Source organism: Triticum dicoccoides, chromosome 5B (genome assembly GCF_002162155.2).
Source record: "Triticum dicoccoides isolate Atlit2015 ecotype Zavitan chromosome 5B, WEW_v2.0, whole genome shotgun sequence".
NCBI classification, from domain to species: Eukaryota; Viridiplantae; Streptophyta; class Magnoliopsida; order Poales; family Poaceae; genus Triticum; species Triticum dicoccoides.
This window is the reverse complement of record NC_041389.1, coordinates 86413411-86419291: the sequence shown is the minus strand read 5'-3', so window position 1 is coordinate 86419291 and position 5881 is coordinate 86413411.

Genomic DNA, 5881 nt, shown 5'->3' with positions numbered 1-5881 from the left:
AAGTAAAATTTTAACTATAAAATTAATTGGTTGAATATTAGAAAATTTATGTCACGGCTCTTTTTTATTACACATAATTTGACAACTCGTGCAATTACACAGAGAGGACAAGCCGTATGAGTAATAGTAAAACTATAAAAACAAATAGAAAATAATTAAAAAGTCGGACCCTTTCGTATCACCACTCCCTCTTTCTCTCGAATAGAAGAAAACATAAGAATATGAAAGAGCAAAAAAAACATTGTATTGAGAAAAAATGGCCTAGACAACAAAAAATCAGCGGCACAATGGGAAAGGGGTTCTGCACCTTTGAAGTGTCAAGTTCTCGTACAAAAAAAATATAAAACAAATTTCCTGTAAAAAACAATTACACAAATTATACATGGTCAAACTAAACAAACACATGCAAAAAAGATTGTCAATTAACACATACAAAACATTGCATTGAGAAAAATTATACATGGTCAAACAAAACATTACGTTGAGAAAAAACAACATGGACGCAACAAAGCCAATTATGCAACATTAGTTTACTTATTACAAAAACACTATTGTCTGAAAAGAAAACTTATTGCAAACATTAGTCTATATTTTTAGGGAACAAAACATTGGTCTGCTACGATGGAGGAAATTGCCACAAGTGACAAACCATCCCAACAGTCAATGAAAAGGCTCGTAAAAACACAGATTGGCCCGGCAAAAAAGAAAAGAAAACGACCGAAAAGGGTCCATACGAGCGACAAGTTAACCCACAGCTAGCGACCCTTACAAACCTATGACAAGTTCACCTCGTTTTTTTTTTGACAAGCGCTAGTTGTCAGCGAAAATAGCTGCGACATAAAAAGAGATAACGGGCCGCTAGCCCAACAACTCAGGGTCCGCGCCGTGTCGCTACGAAGCTCACCACATCGACAAAAAACGAATCACAGCGTGATTTGATCTGACGGCAGACAAAGTGAATGAGACCAAACAATTTCTCAGCTGAATGAGTTTTAGCAAAACCGTTTAAGTAATCCACAGCAGCGACACGTGGGCCCACTCACATGGCATGCAGGCTGCTCGTAGCTTTTTTTAGACAAACTTGCGAAAGCTTTACTAGACCGTTACGATGTTTACAGGGACGAACAAAAGATCACCGGGGTGGCCTAACCAAACATGGCGGGCCGGTCCCAACTTTAATGCATGCTTCGCGAGGTTGTGTGCCTCGAAATTCGAGGTCCGGAATTCATGATTGAAAATGCAAGAAGTAAAAAAACCTAGCTCGTTCTCTTATTTCATGTACCACCGCTCCATAAGACGCCGCCGTTCCCCCTTTGATTGCTTCAACAACAGTCCTGCAATCGGACGCAACGAAGATTCTCTGTTCATATAAGTCATCAGCTAGCGCATGTGCTTCTCTGATGGCTAGGACCTCCAGAACCTCTGGGTCTTCGATGTTTCTGAAAATGACTCTGGAAGCACCCTTGAACTCCCCTGTGCTATCACGACATATTGCTCCCACTGCCCCAAAACGGCCAGTGCGTGAAACTGCCGCATCAATGTTAATCTTCACATGGTCGTCCGGAGGAGGCAGCCACATAGTTGGGCGTGGAATACCTGCTGTTGCCGACGTCACCACAGGTTTTTGAATGTGCTACAAATCTGAGATATAAGTCGTGATGAAAGCATGAGTAGAGAATGGTGTTTTATAGATTCCTTCATGGATTATCTTCCTCCTTGCTGCCCAGATTTCCCAAATTGTCACAATCATGGTGTTAAACTCAGTTTGCGGCAGAGAATCGCTCATTGCAAACAACCACTTCTTTGCTTGTTCTTCTCTATGCATGCACATATATTGAACAAGATCCTCCTTGGAGAGAGCGCACACACACCGAGAGTAGTTGGAATCAATTAGTGAGTGGCGCCAACTATCTTCAGCTCCACATAAAGCACACACATGTGATGAGGACATATGCCGATGGTGCAGAACGTCACTGGTGGGAAGCGAGTGTTGCGCCAGCCTCCACATGAATATCTTCAATTTTGATGGCACTTGCAAATTCTAGATCGATGACCACCCTTTGCGTTCCACTGTTCCATTAGACATCTCATCAGCCTCCTCTAACCAAGCTTCTCTCCCCATCTTCATATTGTGAATCATTTTGTAAGCCGAGCTGTTATGGCGCTGCTAGAAGGAGGGCGCGAGAGGGCTGGCCGGGGGCCTTTCTGCCCACGGCCGGGCAAGAGGGAAGGGATTTCCTTCTTAAATCTTACTTGATTAGATTGATACATCTCCTCTCTTTATATAGAGAGGTTTACTTGACTCCCAAGCAAGGCTTACTTGACCCCTAAGCAAGCGACCCTTATCTCTAATTAACCCTAAGACTAACGGGCTATACCGCCAGCCCAGGCCCATTAGGCCCATTACGTACTCTAACACTACACCCCACCTGGACATGCAACTTGTCCTCGAGCTGCAGCCTAACCAACTTATAACCATGACTCGACGCAACACAAACCTAACACCTAAAAACAAGCCTTTTACATCTCGGCTTGTTTTATTACTCACAACCTGAAATGGACTGGGACGCTTTATTTTGGGTCCCTCAACAAAAAGTGGACACCATCCGCACGTCGGACGTGCATGTGTACAGCCACCTGGATCCCATGGACACCACCTAGACCAAAGGAGTGCATGTGTATGGCCACCTGTAAGTGGTCGCAAGAGCGACCAGCAGAGACGCCCTCGCGGCGGCCGGCGGCGGAAAGCAGTTGTGCTACGCGGTGCGCTCCTGTCGGTGACAGCCTGCCTTCTCCCCGCCGTATGGCTATTGGTCTGCACCGCATAGGGAAGAGTGGAGGGCTTGCGATGGAGAATGACGAGGAGGGGTGCGCCCCCCCAACCGCCGATGTTGCAGACTTTGAGGTCACTGCCCGCCTGGAAAACAGCATGCCCGCCGCCCGTGGGGGAAACCGCATGCCCAAGATCCCCGACGCAGCGGACGAGATCGAGGTCCTTCGCACAACGAAGGGCAACTTGGAGGAGCGGCAGCTGCAGACACGCATCTCCTGCACACGCCGACGTGCTAGGAGGCCGCGCGCAGCAGCCTGCAGCCTCACCGTTGCCAACACGTGGCGGGTAGCGATCCAAGACGGAAGCGGCGACGGCGGCGGCGGGGACTTGATCTGCTGGATATGGACGCCCTGGGATGGCGGCAGCATTGATGGGAACAAGGTCGTCGCAGTCCCGCCGTAGGGCATCCCATACCGGGCGGCGGAGCTGACCGGCGGTGGCTGCTGCAGCTGCAGCGGCTGCTGTGGTGTCACGCCGGGCAGCGGCAGCGGCTGCTGCGGTGGAGCACGGGGCGCGATGGAGGCCGCCAGGAGCGGTGGCTGCCATTGCAGCCAGGGCTGGGCTGTGGTGGCGATGTATGGCAGCTGCAGTGGCCCGGCGAGCATGACGAAGGCCTCCTGGTGGTGCGGCTGCCATGGCAGCCACGGTGGCGCGGGGGCGGCGATGGGCGGCACAGCCGGGGGCGGCCCGTAGGACCCGGCCAAGAACAGGTGGATCTCCTGGACCGCCTGGTTTAGGTCCCGCAGCACCCCGGACACCTCCTCCGGGGTGAGGACGGCGGGGGCGGGCGCGATGGAGGATCCCGACAAGGGCAGGAGCAGGGCGACGGTCGTGGTGACCGACAGCGAAAGAGACAGGCTTGGCGGCGGTGAAGACATGATCGAACCGAAGCTAGCTGATACCAAATTGTTATGGCGCTGCTAGAAGGTGGGCACGAGAGGGCCGACCGGGGGCCTTTCTACCCACGGCCGGGCAAGAGGGAAGGGATTTCCTTCTTAATTCTTTCTTGATTAGATTGATACATCTCCTCTCTTTATATAGAGAGGTTTACTTGACTCCCAAGCAAGGCTTACTTGACACCTAAGCAAGCGACCCTTATCTCTAATTAACCCTAAGACTAACGGGCTATACCGCCAGCCCAGGCCTAGTAGGCCCATTACGTACTCTAACAGGAGCTGACAGAAAAACGCCCCTTGGGATCTCCCACCCAAGCCCAGAAATCATCTACTTGCATAGTGCATAGAGGTATTTTGAGTATTGCCTCAACATCTATTGGCAGAAAAAATTGTCTGACTAACTCCTCGCGCCATGCAGCTGTTGTTGTGTCAATCAGTTCCTGCACCAGTTGTGGGGGATTCGCCACCAGAGATGACAAAGGCTTCATTAAGCCCACCCTCGGGATCCAATTATGGCGCCATATGTTGGTAGTTAATCCATCACCGATGCGCCTAATAACTCCATGGTTTAGGACATTCCTCCCATCAATAATGGCACGCCAAATTTGAGAAGGGTGTGACCCAATATCTGCATCCATGAAGGAATAAGTTGGGAAATAAACAACTTTCAGTATGCGTGCACTGAGAGCTTTAGGCTCTTGCAGAAGCCTCCAAGCCTGTCTTGAGAGTAAGGCAATGTTAAAGATTTTGAGGTCACGAAAACCTAAACCTCCCAAGTTCTTGTGCCTAGTCATGACGTCCCACGACACCCAACATGGTTTCCTTTTACCATTTTTACTTCCCCACTAGAATTGACGGATTATGGAGGTTACACTCTCACAAAGTCCCCTTGGCAGCCGGAAGCAGGACATGGAGAAGACTGGGATTGCTGGAGCCACAGATTTGATAAGAACCTCCTTACCCCCAGCTGACAAGAGTTTTTGCATCCAACCTCTGACCTTCTCCCAAACTCTGTCACGAAGATACTGAAATGTACCATTTTTTTATTGTCCAGCCTCCGTCGGCAGGCCCAAATACTTCTCACTCAGGGATTCATTTTGGACATTTTGAGCTTGCTTTATCTCCTCTTTCCGAGAATTTGGACACCCTTTACTGAAGAATATGGACGATTTTTCATGGTTGATTTTCTGCCCCGAAGCTTTATAGTAAGTATTCAACAGGTTTGGAACCAACTCGGCTCCCTCCACACTTGACTTAAATAGCAACATGCTGTCATATGCAAACAGTAGATGGTTAACAGCAGGAGCTATCGGAGCCACTTTGATACCGCCAAATGCATACAACTGAGAACTGGATTTTAAAAGGCACGAGAGGCCCTCTGCTGCAAGTAAGAAAAGGTAAGGGGAGATAGGATCTCCCTGTTGAATACCACGTGTAGGTTTGAATTGCTCAAGCTTTTCACCATTAAACAAGACTGAGAAGGATACTAATCTGACCATCCCCATGACAGTGTCAACCCATGCCGAAGAGAAGCTGTTGTAGGGTGGAACCCTATGTGGAGATCTTTCACGAATTAGAGGTGGAATCCCCAAGAACACGAAGAACACAAGAGAGGGGAACCACTCAAATTGACTAGATCCAATCACACATATGCTAGATCCAAGAACACACAAGAGGTCACAATGGTTCAAGGACAACAAAGGAAAGATACAAGGTACTAGTTCATCCCAATCCTATGAGGAGAGAAGTCTTGATGATCCTATGATGGGGATCCTTCCCTAGATGGGGGGCTTTATAATCCACAAGGATTCTTATCCTCGGAGGTCTTGATCTCCATGAGGAGGAAGATGAGCAAAGCTCTCTCTTTGTCTATCCAATACTTTGTTATCCTTCTAATGAGCTAGGAGGGAGGTACTTATAGTCTAGGGACGGACTAGGAGGGGGAGAGGGATTACATGGGCAAAAACCCAACAAGGCATGCAGGCCCTCGGAGGGGTCCGGGCACCCAGGGCTGCAGGGGCCGAGCACCCGGACTAGGCCGAGGTCGGCTGGAGCTGGACTGGGCACCCGGGGGTTGATGGCTCGGGCACCCGGTGGGGGGCTGGGCCGCGCCAGGAGGAGGCCGGGCACCCGCGGTGTGATGGCCCGGGCA